Source organism: Arachis stenosperma, chromosome 1, assembly GCF_014773155.1.
Source record: "Arachis stenosperma cultivar V10309 chromosome 1, arast.V10309.gnm1.PFL2, whole genome shotgun sequence".
NCBI classification, from domain to species: Eukaryota; Viridiplantae; Streptophyta; class Magnoliopsida; order Fabales; family Fabaceae; genus Arachis; species Arachis stenosperma.
Genome location: NC_080377.1, coordinates 57,359,855 through 57,373,502, shown reverse-complemented (window position 1 = coordinate 57,373,502; position 13,648 = coordinate 57,359,855). Strand labels below are relative to the sequence as shown.

At 41.1% G+C, this 13,648-nt stretch overlaps 2 non-coding genes across 2 annotated transcripts; both read right to left on the bottom strand.

The window, feature by feature from the left end:
- Window positions 1–440: 440 nt before the first annotated feature.
- Window positions 441–544, bottom strand: LOC130949611 (small nucleolar RNA R71). Its single transcript, XR_009073425.1, has one exon. It is a non-coding gene; the product is annotated as a small nucleolar RNA R71 (small nucleolar RNA).
- A 6,890-nt stretch (window positions 545–7,434) lies between these two features.
- Window positions 7,435–7,542, bottom strand: LOC130955680 (small nucleolar RNA R71). The gene has a single exon (XR_009076842.1). It is a non-coding gene; the product is annotated as a small nucleolar RNA R71 (small nucleolar RNA).
- Window positions 7,543–13,648: the final 6,106 nt, after the last annotated feature.

Genomic DNA, 13,648 nt, shown 5'->3' with positions numbered 1-13,648 from the left:
CTCTAGATCTCAACATGGATAGAGAAGTTCACAACCATGAGAAGGCTGATGGAAACAATGCCATTCCTGAGAGGAGGGTTCTTGGTTCATACATAAACCCAACCTCTGGGAATTGTGGTAGCAGCATTCAGAAACCACCCATTCAGGCCAACAATTTTGAACTCAAACCACAGCTAATATCACTGGTGGAGGATCATTGTTCATTTGGTGGGAGTGCTAATGAAGATCCAAACCAACATCTCACAAAATTCCTGAGAATTTGTGACACTGTGAAGTCCAATGGAGTCCAGGAAGATGCCTATAAACTGCTCTTGTTCCCATTTTCACTTAGGGACAAGGCAGCTAAGTGGCTGGAATCATTCCCAAGGGGGAGCCTAACCACCTGGGATGAGGTGGAAAGCAAGTTTCTGGCACGTTTCTACCCCCCACAAAAGGTCAATAGGCTTCGATCTGAGGTTCAGACTTTTAGACAACAAGATGGTGAAACTCTCTACGAGGCATGGGAGAGGTTCAAGGAGTTGACAAGGAAATGCCCACCAGACATGTTCCATGACTGGGTGCAATTGCATATTTTCTATGATGGACTTTCTTATGAATCAAGGAAGGCTGTAGACCATTCATCAGGAGGTTCATTGAACAGGAAAAAGACTGTGGAAGAAGCCATTGAAGTGATTGAGACAGTGGCTGAGAATGAGTACTACTATGCTTCAGAGAGACACAACACTAAGGGAGTTTTGGAGCTGAACCATGTTGATACAATTCTAGCCCAAAACAAGGTGTTTGCCAAGCAACTAGCAGAGCTCACTAGGAAATTAGGAACAAATCAAGTGGCTGCAATACACACACAAGATCAAGAGGAGGTAAGCAATGAAGGAGGCGATTGGGAAGAGGCCAATTATGTGGGAAATCAACAAAGGCAACCATATGATCCACATTCCAACACTTACAACCCAGGCTGGAAAAATCACCCAAACTTTGGGTGGGGAAACCAGCAAACCCAACCACAAAACCACAAACCTTACAACCCCAACCAACATAACAATTCCACATACCAAAACTCCAACCAAAGATCATACCAAGCCACACAAAACACTTACTCCCAACCACCATATCATGGCCAAAATAATCAACCTGCCCAACCTAATCCGAACCAACAATTTCAAGATCAATTAAACAGGATAGAAAGAATGCTTGCAACCATGGGTCAAGACATAACCGAATTGAAAGCCTTTAAGGAAGAAGTAAATTCTAACTTGCAAAACCAAGGAGCTGCCATCCAGAAGCTAGAAAGTCAAATTGGGTATTTGTCTAAGCACACCCCTGGGCCAAGCGTTTCTCATGCTGCCAAGGCTATTGCAAGGGAAGAATGTAAGGCCATAACCCTCAGAAGTGGAAAGAAGCTAAAGGAGATCTCAAGGGAAACCACAGAGGATGAAGCAAAGGAAAATGTGAGAGACAAGGAACAAGGACAATCTTTTACACCGTCTGCAACAAAAGAAAAAGAAAAAGAGGTCCTGAAGCCTTATATACCCAAAGCACCATATCCTCAACGTTTGATGAAAAGTGAAAAGGATAGCCAATTCTCCAGATTCTTGGAGATTTTCAAGAAGCTTCAAATCAACATTCCGTTTGCTGAGGCAATAGAGCAAATGCCACTCTATGCAAAATTCTTAAAGGAATTAATGACCAAGAAGAGAAGCTGGAGAAATGAGGAAACTATGTTGTTGACTGAAGAATGCAGTGCCATCATTCAACACAAATTGCCTCAGAAAGTGAAGGATCCAGGCAGTTTCCAAATCCCTTGCATCATAGGAGAAGTCATGGTGGAGAAGGCCTTGTGTGACTTAGGGGCCAGTATCAATTTGATGTCTCTAACAATGATGAGAAGAATGAAGATTGAGGAAGCCAAACCAACAAGAATGGCCCTCCAATTGGCAGATCGAACTTTTAAATTCCCTCATGGGATAGTTGAGGATTTGTTGGTGAAAGTGGGAGATTTTATATTTCCTGCCGATTTTGTGGTGTTAGATATGGAGGAAGAAGCCAAAGCTTCGATAATCCTGGGAAGACCCTTCTTGGCTACTGCTGGAGCCATCATAGATGTCCAAAAGGGTGAACTCACTCTTAGATTACATGATGAGCAATTGGTGTTTAACGTATTCAAGGCAATGAGCTATCCATCAGAATCACTAAAGGAATGCATGAGGGTGGATGTAGTGGACATTGCAGTACAAGAAACCTTTGAGGAAACAACAAAGGAAGTGGCAGAGGAGGAGTTCACCAAGGATATTGAAGTTAGTGACATCAAGGCTGCTGAAACAACCATGCCAAGCATGCCAGAGAATGTGAAAGAAGAGAAGGAAGCACCAAAACCTGAGCTCAAAGCATTGCCCCCTAATCTCAAGTATGCATACTTGGGTAGTGATGAGAGCCATCCTGTTATCATTAGCTCTGCCCTGAGCCAAGAACAGGAAGAAGAATTGATCAAGGTGCTACAAACTCATCAAGATGCCATTGGATGGACCCTAGCTGATTTGAAGGGGATAAGTTCATCCATATGCATGCATAAGATCTTGTTAGAAGAGGATGCTAGACCCTCCATTCAAGCTCAGAGAAGATTAAATCCCGTCATGAAAGAAGTGGTACAAAAGGAGGTCATGAAGTTATGGCAGGCAGGGGTAATCTACCCCATTTCTGATAGCCCATGGGTTAGTCCCATCCATGTAGTTCCCAAGAAAGGTGGCATAACTGTGGTGCCAAATGAGAGGAACGAACTCATACCCACAAGAACTGTCACTGGGTGGAGGATGTGCATAGACTACAGGAAGCTCAATGAAGCCACCAGAAAAGATCATTTCCCACTCCCATTTATGGATCAGATGCTTGAAAGGCTTGCAGGACATGCTTACTATTGCTTTCTGGATGGATACTCAGGCTATAATCAGATAGTAGTTGATCCAAGAGATCAAGAGAAAACATCATTTGTTTGTCCATATGGAGTTTTTGCTTATAGACGCATGCCCTTTGGATTGTGCAATGCACCTGCCACTTTCCAAAGGTGCATGCTGTCCATATTTTTGGACATGATTGAAAAATTCATTGAAGTCTTCATGGATGATTTTTCTGTGTTTAGAGATTCTTTTCCTAGCTGCCTACACCACCTTGCCTTGGTGCTTAAGAGATGTCAAGAGACCAACCTAGTATTAAACTGGGAAAAGTGTCATTTCATGGTCACAGAAGGAATAGTCCTTGGCCACAAAGTCTCTAATAGAGGCATTGAGGTGGACAGAGCTAAGGTGGAACTCATTGAAAAACTACCTCCACCAAGTAATGTCAAGGCAGTTAGGAGTTTTTTGGGACACGCTGGCTTTTACAGAAGGTTTATTAGAGACTTTTCTAAAATAGCCAAACCTTTGAGTAACTTGCTTGTTTCTGATACACCCTTTGTATTTGATAAAAATTGCATGCTAGCCTATGAACTTTTGAAGCAAAAACTTTCCTCTGCACCTATCATTGCCCCACCTGATTGGAACTTACCTTTTGAACTGATGTGTGATGCATCAGACCTTGCTATTGGGGCAGTGTTAGGACAAAGGAAAGACAATTTGGTACATGTGATTTATTATGCCAGTAAAGTCTTGAATGATAACCAAAGGAACTACACAACCACTGAAAAAGAACTCTTGGCAATAGTCTTTGCATTTGACAAATTTAGATCCTATCTCATTGCATCTAAAGTCATTGTCTTCACTGATCATTCAGCTTTAAAATACTTACTTGCTAAGCAAGAATCCAAACCAAGACTTATTAGATGGGTTCTTTTGTTGCAGGAATTTGACATTGAAATCAAAGACAAGAAGGGTGTAGAGAACAAGGTGGCAGACCATTTATCAAGGATACCATGTGAAGAAGGAAGCACACTGATGAGCGGATAATTTGTACGCTTTTTGGCATTGTTTTTAGTATGATTTTGGTAGTTTTAGTTTAGTTTTTATTATATTTTTATTAGTTTTTAGTTAAAATTCACTTTTCTGGACTTTACTATGAGTTTGTGTGTTTTTCTGTGATTTCAGGTATTTTCTGGCTGAAATTGAGGGACCTGAGCAAAAATCTGATTCAGAGACTGAAAAGGACTGCAGATGCTGTTGGATTCTGACCTCCCTGCATTCGAAGTGGATTTTCTGGAGCTACAGAAGCCCAATTGGCGCGCTCTCAACGGCGTTGGAAAGTAGACATCCTGGGCTTTCCAGCAATATATAATAGTCCATACTTTGCCCAAGATTTGATGGCCCAAACCGGCGCTCAAAGTCACCTACAGAAATTCCAGCGTTAAACGCCGGAACTGGCATAAAAACTGGAGTTAAACGCCCAAACTGGCATGAAAGCTGGCGTTTAACTCCAGAAAAGGTCTCTACACGAAATTCCTTCATTGCTCAGCCCAAGCACACACCAAGTGGGCCCGGAAGTGGATTTTTATGTCATTTACTCATTTCTGTACACCTTAGGCTACTAGTTTTCTATAAGTAGGACCTTGTACTATTGTATTAGACATCTTGGTAGCTATCTTTGAGTTTTATGCTATCTTAGATCATTGGGAGGCTGGCCATTCGGCCATGCCTAGACCTTATGCTTATGTATTTTCAACGGTGGAGTTTCTACACACCATAGATTAAGGTGTGGAGCTCTGCTGTACCTCGAGTATTAATGCAATTACTATTGTTCTTCCATTCAATTCCGCTTGTTCTTGTTCTAAGATATCACTTGTTCTTCAACTTGATGAATGTGATGATCCGTGACACTCATCATCATTCTCACTCATGAACAAGGTGACTGACAACCATTCTTGTTCTACAAGCATCTGAGGCTTAGTGAATATCTCTTGGATTCTTTAATCGGAATCTTCGTGGTATAGGCAGGACCTGATGGCGGCATTCAAGAGAATCCGGAAGGTCTAAACCTTGTCTGTGGTATTCTGAGTAGGATTCAATGATTGAATGACTGTGACGTGCTTCAAACCTGTAACCTACTGGGCGTTAGTGACAGACGCAAAAGAGTTATTCTATTCCGGTAGGGGAGGGAACCAAACCGGTGATTGGCCGCACTGTGACAGAGTGTAAGAGCATTAGCTTTCACTGCGCGGATGGGAGGTAGCTGCTGACAACAGTGAAACCCTACACGAGCTTGCCATGGAAAGGAGTAAGAAGGATTGGATGAAGACAGTAGGAAAGCAGAGAGACGGAAGGGAAGGCATCTCATGCGCTTATCTGAAGTTCCTACCAATGAATTACATAAGTATCTCTATCTTTATCTTTATGTTATTTTCGTTCATCACCATTAGACATTTGAGTCTGCCTGACTGAGATTTACAAGATGACCATAGCTTGCTTCATACCACCAATCTCCGTGGATCGACCCTTACTCGCGTGGCGCCGTTGCCGGGGATTGTTTCTGTGTATGGACAACTGACGGTTCATCTTGTTGCTTAGATTAGGTATTTTCTTCAGAGTTCTTAAGAATGAATTCTAGTGTTTCAAGGTGATGTTCTTATCATCACAAGGCTGATTGATTCTCATCAATTTAGCTCTTGAATGCAATGTCCTGCTGAAGCTTAGCCGGCCATGTCTAATTCCTTAGACTAAAGCTTTAGACTAACATTGCATGATTCCTGGAATTCTCATTAAGAATTTTGATACCTTTATTTTCCTTTTCACTTAATGTTCGAAAAAAAGCCAAAAAAATTACAAAATCATAAAATCCAAAAATATTTCTTGTTTGAGTCTAGAGTCTCATCTTAAGTTTGGTGTCAATTGCATGTTTCTGTTCTTCTTGCATTTTCGAATTTTTGCATGTGTCTTAATTAATTTTCAAGTTGTTCTTGATGATTTCTTGTTTGATCTTTGAATTCTATTGACTTGAGTGTTTTGTGTTTCTCATATGCATTCTCATGTAGTTAGTGTCAAGTATACAAACTGCTAAGTTGGTGTCTTGCATGCATGTTATTTGAAGATTCAGAACATACTGCAGAGGAATTACACAAAAAAGCTGAGCAGTCAAAAATGCCCAGTGAAGAAGGCAGACTGGCGTTTAAACGCCAGCCAGGGTGCCTGGTTGGGCGTTTAACGCCCAAAAGGGTAGTAGTTTGGGCGTTAAACGCCAGAATGTGCACCATTCTGGGCGTTTAACGCCAGGATGGCAAAGGGGGAAGATTTTTTTTCAAAATCAATTTTTTTTTCAAGTTTTCAAAGTTTTTCAAAATCAAATCTTTTTCAAATCATATCTTTTCAATCAAATGTTTTCAAAATCAATTTCTTTCCTTTTTCAAAGATACTTACTAACAATTAATGATTTGATTGAACATTTTTTGCCTATTCTGTTAAGGAAGGTTTATGTTTGATTCATATCTTTTCTTGTTAGGCAAGTCATTAATTCTTAAAATCATATCTTTTCAAATTATTTTCAAATAAAATCTTTTAAAATTGTTTTCAAATCATATCCTCTCAATCACATCTTTTTAAAACCATAACTTTTCAATCAAATCTTTTTAATCACATCTTTTTCAAAATAGTTTTCAATCAAATCTTTTTTATTTCTAATTTCAAAATCTTTTTCAAAAATCACTTGATTTCTTTCCACTCTTATTTTCGAAAATCAATTAAGTGTTTTCAAAATGTTTTCAAATCTTTTACTTAAATTTCGAAAATTACTTCCCTTCTTCTCACATCCTTCTATTTTTGGACTAACTCTATTCCTTAATGCAAAATTCGAACTCCATCTTCTTTGATAAGTTCGAAGTTTTCTACTTCTGTCTTCTACTTTTCTTTTCCTCTGACACCTCAAGGAATCTCTATACTGTGACATAGAGGATTCCATATTTTCTTGTTTTCTTCTCTTTCATATGAGCAGGAGCAAAGACAAAGGCATTCTTGTTGAAGCTGACCCTGAACCTGAAAGGACCTTGAAGCGAAAGCTAAAGAGAAGCCAAAGCACAACTCTCTTTAGAGGACCTGACCGAATTCTTCAAAGAGGAAGAAGACATGGCAGCCGAAAACAACAATGCAAACAATGCAAGGAAGGTGCTGGTGACTTTACTGCACCTACTCCTGATTTCTATGGGAGAAGCTCTCTATCCCTGCCATTAGAGCAAACAACTTTGAGCTTAAGCCTCAATTAGTTTCTCTAATGCAACAGAATTGCAAGTTCCATGGACTTCCAATGGAAGATCCTCATCAGTTCTTAGCTGAATTCTTGCAAATCTGTGACACAGTCAAGACTAATGGGGTTGACCCTGAGGTCTATAGACTGATGCTATTCCCTTTTGCTGTAAGAGACAGAGCTAGAATATGGTTGGATTCTCAACCTAAAGAAAGCCTGGACTCTTGGGAAAAGCTAGTCAATGCCTTCTTGGCAAAGTTCTTTCCACCTCAAAAATTGAGTAAGCTTAGAGTGGAAGTCCAAACCTTCAGACAGAAGGATGGAGAATCCCTCTATGAAGCTTGGGAAAGATACAAACAATTAATCAGAAAATGTCCTTCTGACATGCTTTCTGAATGGAGCATCATAGGTATTTTCTATGATGGTCTCTCTGAACTGTCCAAGATGTCTTTGGATAGCTCTGCTGGAGGATCTCTTCATCTGAAGAAGACGCCTACAGAGGCTCAAGAGCTAATTGAAATGGTTGCAAATAACTAATTCATGTACACTTCTGAAAGGAATCCTGTGAATAATGGGACTAATCAGAAGAAAGGAGTTCTTGAGATTGACACTCTGAACGCCATCTTGGCTCAGAATAAAATATTGACTCAACAAGTCAATTTGATTTCTCAAAGTCTGTCTGGAATGCAAAATGCACCAAGCAGTACTAAGGATGCTTCATCTGAGGAAGAAGCTTATGATCCTGAGAACCCTTCAATGGAAGAGGTGAATTACCTAGGAGAACCCTATGGAAACACCTATAACTCTTGATGGAGAAATCACCCAAATCTCTCATGGAAGAATCAAGAGAGACCTCAACAAGGTTTCAATAACAATAATGGTGGAAGAAACAAGTTTAGCAATAGCAAGCCTTTTCCATCATCTTCTCAGCAACAGACAGAGAGTTCTAAGCAGAATACTTCTGACTTAGCAACAATGGTCTCTGATCTAATAAAAACCACTCAAAGTTTCATGAATGAAACAAGGTCCTCCATCAGAAATTTGGAAGGACAAGTGGGTCAGCTGAGCAAGAAAGTTACTGAACTCCCTCCTAGCACTCTCCCAAGTAATACAGAAGAAAATCCAAAAGGAGAGTGCAAAGCCATAGACATGGCCGAATATGGAGAGGAAAGAGAGGAGGAGGACGCCACTGAGGAAGACCTCAGTGGGCGTGTACCAATCTCCTCTGAGTTCCTCAATGAGGAACAATGGGAATCTGAGGCTCAAAATGAGACCATAGAGATTCCATTGGACTTACTACTGCCATTCATGAGCTCTGATGAGTATCTTCCTCTGAAGAGGATGAGTATGTCACTGAAGAGCAAGTTGCTAAATACCTTGGAGCAATCATGAAGCTAAATGACAAGTTATTTGGAAATCCAATCTCCTCTGAGTTCCTCAATGAGGAACAATGGGAATCTGAGGCTCAAAATGAGACCATAGAGATTCCATTGGACTTACTACTGCCATTCATGAGCTCTGATGAGTATTCTTCCTCTGAAGAGGATGAGTATGTCACTGAAGAGCAAGTTGCTAAATACCTTGGAGCAATCATGAAGCTAATGACAAGTTATTTGGAAATGAGACTTGGGAGGATGAACCACCTTGCTCACCAAAGAACTGGATGACTTGTCTAGGCAGAAACTGCCTCAAAGAGGCAGGATCCTGGGAAGTTTTCTATACCTTGTACCATAGGCACCATGACCTTCAAGAAGGCCTTGTGTGACTTAGGGTCAAGTGTAAACCTCATGCCTCTCTCTATAATGGAGAAATTAGGATCTTTGAGGTGCAAGCTGCAAGAATCTCATTAGAGATGGCAGACAATTCAAGAAAACCAAGCTCATGGACTTGTAGAGTTTGGTGAAGATTGAAGACCATTACATCCCTTGATTCATCGTCCTAGAGACTGGGAAGTGCATGGATGAATCCATCATCCTTGGTAGACCCTTCCTAGCCACAGCAAGGGCTGTGATTGATGTTGATAGAGGAGAGTTGATCATTCAAGTGAATGAAGAATCCTTGGTGTTTAAGGCCCAAGGACATCCCTCTATCATCATGAGAGGAAGCATGAAGAGCTTCTCAAAACAGAGCCAAGCAGAGCCCCCACAGTCAAACTCTAAGTTGGTGTTGGGAGGCACAACCAAACTCTAAGTTTGGTGTTGAACCCCCACATTCAAACTCTAAGTTTGGTGTTGGGAGGTTCCAACACGTTCTGAGAATTTCTGAGGCTCCATGAGAGTCCTCTGTCAAGCTAATGACATTAAAGAAGGCAGTTGGGCGTTTAACGCCCAGTCTGGCACCATTCTGGGCGTTTAAACGCCAGAAAGGGGCACCAGACTGGCGTTAAATGCTAGAAAGGGCTAGAACCTGGCGTTAAACGCCAGGAATGGGCATCAGCCCGGCGTTAACGCAGAATTGGCTCAAAACGTGTTTTGAGCCCCATTTGGAGCAGGGATGACTTTTCCTTGACACCTCAGGATCTGTGGACCCCACAGGATCCCCAACAAACCCCACCACTCTCTCTTCTTCTTCACCCACTCACCAATCACCTCAACATCTTTCTCTTCACCACTCACCTCCATAAAACCCCACTTACCTCACCATCCAAATTCAAACCACTACTTCTTCCCCTTATGGCCGACCACAAAGCCATCTACCTCTCCTCTATTTCTTCTTCTTCTACTCTCTTCTTTCTTCTTTTGCTCGAGGACGAGCAAACCTTTTAAGTTTGGTGTGGTAAAAGCATTGCTTTTTGTTTTTCCATAACCATTTATGGCATCCAAAGCCGGTTCAACTGAGAAGGCATGACCTCAAGCCCATCACTAAGAAGAAGATGGAGCAACAGAGACCCCTCTCATCATGAGATCCCTGAGATACCTCAAGGGATGCACTTTCCTCCACAAGACTATTGGAGCAACTGAACACCTCCCTAGGAGAATTAAGTTCCAACATGGGACAACTAAGGGTGAAGCACATGCCATCCTCCTCCATGAAATTAGAGAAGATCAAAGAATCATGAGAGAGGAGCAACAAAGACAAGGAAGAGACATTGAGGAGCTCAAGCACTCCATAAGACCTTCAAGAGGAAGAACAAGCCGCATCACTAAGGTGGACCCGTTCTTTAATCTCCTGTTCTTATTTCTTGTTTTTTTTTTTCGAATTTTTATGCTTATGTCTATCCATGTTTGTGTCTTATGATCATTAGTGTCTTAGTGTCTATGCCTTAAAGCAATGAATGATCCATCATCACTTTCTTAAATGAAAACTGTTTTGTTACAAAAGAACAAGAAGTACAGGATTTCAAATTCATCTTTAAAACTAGCTTAATTAGTTTGATGTGGTGGCAACACTTTTGTTCTCTGAATGTATGCTTAAACAGTGCATATCTTTTGAATTTGTGGTTCATGAATGTTAAATTGTTTGGCTCTTGAAAGATGATGAAAAGGAGACATGTTACTGAGGATCTGAAAATCATAAAAATGATTCTTGAAGCAAGAAAAAGCAGTGAATACAAAAAAAAAACGAAAAAAAAAGGGGAGAAAGAGAAAAAGAAAGAAAAAGAAAGAAATAAAGTTGTGATCCAAGGCAATAAGAGTGTGCTTAAGAACCCTGGACACCTCTAATTGGGGACTCTAGCAAAGCTGAGTCACAATCTAAAAAGGTTCACCCAATTATGTGTCTGTGGCATGTATGTATCCGGTGGTAATACTGGAAGACAGAGTGCTTTGGGCCACGGCCAAGACTCATGAAGTAGCTGTGTTCAAGAATCATCATACTTAACTAAGAGAATCAATAGCACTATCTGGATTCTGAGTTCCTAAAGAAGCCAATCAGTCTGAACCTCAGAGGATAAAGTGAGATGCCAAAACTGTTTGGAGGCAAAAAGCTACTAGTCCCGCTCATCTAATTTGGAGCTATGTTTCATTGATAATTTGGAGTCTATAGTATATTCTCTTCTTTTTATCTTATTTGATTTTCAGTTGCTTGGGGACAAGCAACAATTTAAGTTTGGTGTTGTGATGAGCGGATAATTTGTACGCTTTTTGGCATTGTTTTTAGTATGATTTTGGTAGTTTTAGTTTAGTTTTTATTATATTTTTATTAGTTTTTAGTTAAAATTCACTTTTCTGGACTTTACTATGAGTTTGTGTGTTTTTTTGTGATTTCAGGTATTTTCTGGCTGAAATTGAGGGACCTGAGCAAAAATCTGATTCAGAGACTGAAAAGGACTGCAGATGCTGTTGGATTCTGACCTCCCTGCATTCGAAGTGGATTTTCTGGAGCTACAGAAGCCTAATTGGAGCGCTCTCAACGGCGTTGGAAAGTAGACATCCTGGGCTTTCCAGCAATATATAATAGTCCATACTTTGCCCAAGATTTGATGGCCCAAACCGGCGCTCAAAGTCACCTACAGAAATTCCAGCGTTAAACGCCGGAACTGGCATAAAAACTGGAGTTAAACGCCCAAACTGGCATGAAAGCTGGCGTTTAACTCCAGAAAAGGTCTCTACACGAAATTCCTTCATTGCTCAGCCCAAGCACACACCAAGTGGGCCCGGAAGTGGATTTTTATGTCATTTACTCATTTCTGTACACCTTAGGCTACTAGTTTTCTATAAGTAGGACCTTGTACTATTGTATTAGACATCTTGGTAGCTATCTTTGAGTTTTATGCTATCTTAGATCATTGGGAGGCTGGCCATTCGGCCATGCCTAGACCTTATGCTTATGTATTTTCAACGGTGGAGTTTCTACACACCATAGATTAAGGTGTGGAGCTCTGCTGTACCTCGAGTATTAATGCAATTACTATTGTTCTTCCATTCAATTCCGCTTGTTCTTGTTCTAAGATATCACTTGTTCTTCAACTTGATGAATGTGATGATCCGTGACACTCATCATCATTCTCACTCATGAACAAGGTGACTGACAACCATTCTTGTTCTACAAGCATCTGAGGCTTAGTGAATATCTTGGATTCTTTAATCGGAATCTTCGTGGTATAGGCAGGACCTGATGGCGGCATTCAAGAGAATCCGGAAGGTCTAAACCTTGTCTGTGGTATTCTGAGTAGGATTCAATGATTGAATGACTGTGACGTGCTTCAAACCTGTAACCTACTGGGCGTTAGTGACAGACGCAAAAGAGTTATTCTATTCCGGTAGGGGAGGGAACCAAACCGGTGATTGGCCGCACTGTGACAGAGTGTAAGAGCATTAGCTTTCACTGCGCGGATGGGAGGTAGCTGCTGACAACAGTGAAACCCTACACGAGCTTGCCATGGAAAGGAGTAAGAAGGATTGGATGAAGACAGTAGGAAAGCAGAGAGACGGAAGGGAAGGCATCTTCATGCGCTTATCTGAAGTTCCTACCAATGAATTACATAAGTATCTCTATCTTTATCTTTATGTTATTTTCGTTCATCACCATTAGACATTTGAGTCTGCCTGACTGAGATTTACAAGATGACCATAGCTTGCTTCATACCACCAATCTCCGTGGGATCGACCCTTACTCGCGTAAGGTATTACTTGGACGACCCAGTGCACTTGCTGGTTAGTTGTGCGAAGTTGTAGTGATCACAATTTCGTGCACCACACACAAAGCACACATATAAATGAGTGCTTTCCTGATGAACTGCACTTGCTGGTTAGTTGTGCGAAGTTGTAGTGATCACAATTTCGTGCACCACACACAAAGCACACATATAAATGAGTGCTTTCCTGATGAACAACTCATGGTAATTCATAAAGCACCCTGGTTTGCAGACATAGCAAACTTCAAGGCCACTGGGAGTTTGCCGTTGGAATTTAACAAGCATCAAAGGAAGAAATTGGTAAATGATGCCAAATACTTCATCTGGGACGAACCATACTTGTTCAAAAAATGTTCGGATGGCATACTCAGAAGATGCATATCAGAGGAAGAAGGAAGGGAAGTCTTATGGGACTGCCATGGCTCCACTTATGGAGGACATTTTGCAGGAGAAAGAACAGCAGCTAAGGTGTTGCAGTGTGGTTTTATTGGCCCACTATCTTCAAAGATGCAAAGGAACTAGTGAAGCACTGCCATGAATGCCAGAAAGCGGGGAACCTGCCAAGAAGAAATAAATGCCACAACAATTCATTCTGGAACTTGAATTGTTTGATGTATGGGGGATAGATTTCATGGGACCCTTTCCCACCTCATACTCAATAATTACATTCTGTGCCAGTAGACTATGTCTCCAATGGGTTGAAGCAATAGCAACTCCAACCAATGATAATAAGGTAGTCATGAACTTCCTCAGAAAACACATTTTTTGCCGTTTTGGGGGTTCCAAGAGCAATCATCAGTGATGGAGGAAGCCACTTCTGACAAACAAATTAGAGGCATGCTTCTAAAATATGGAGTCAAACAAAGGTAGCCACACCATACATCCACAGACAAGTGGGCAAGCCGAAATATCTAATAGGAA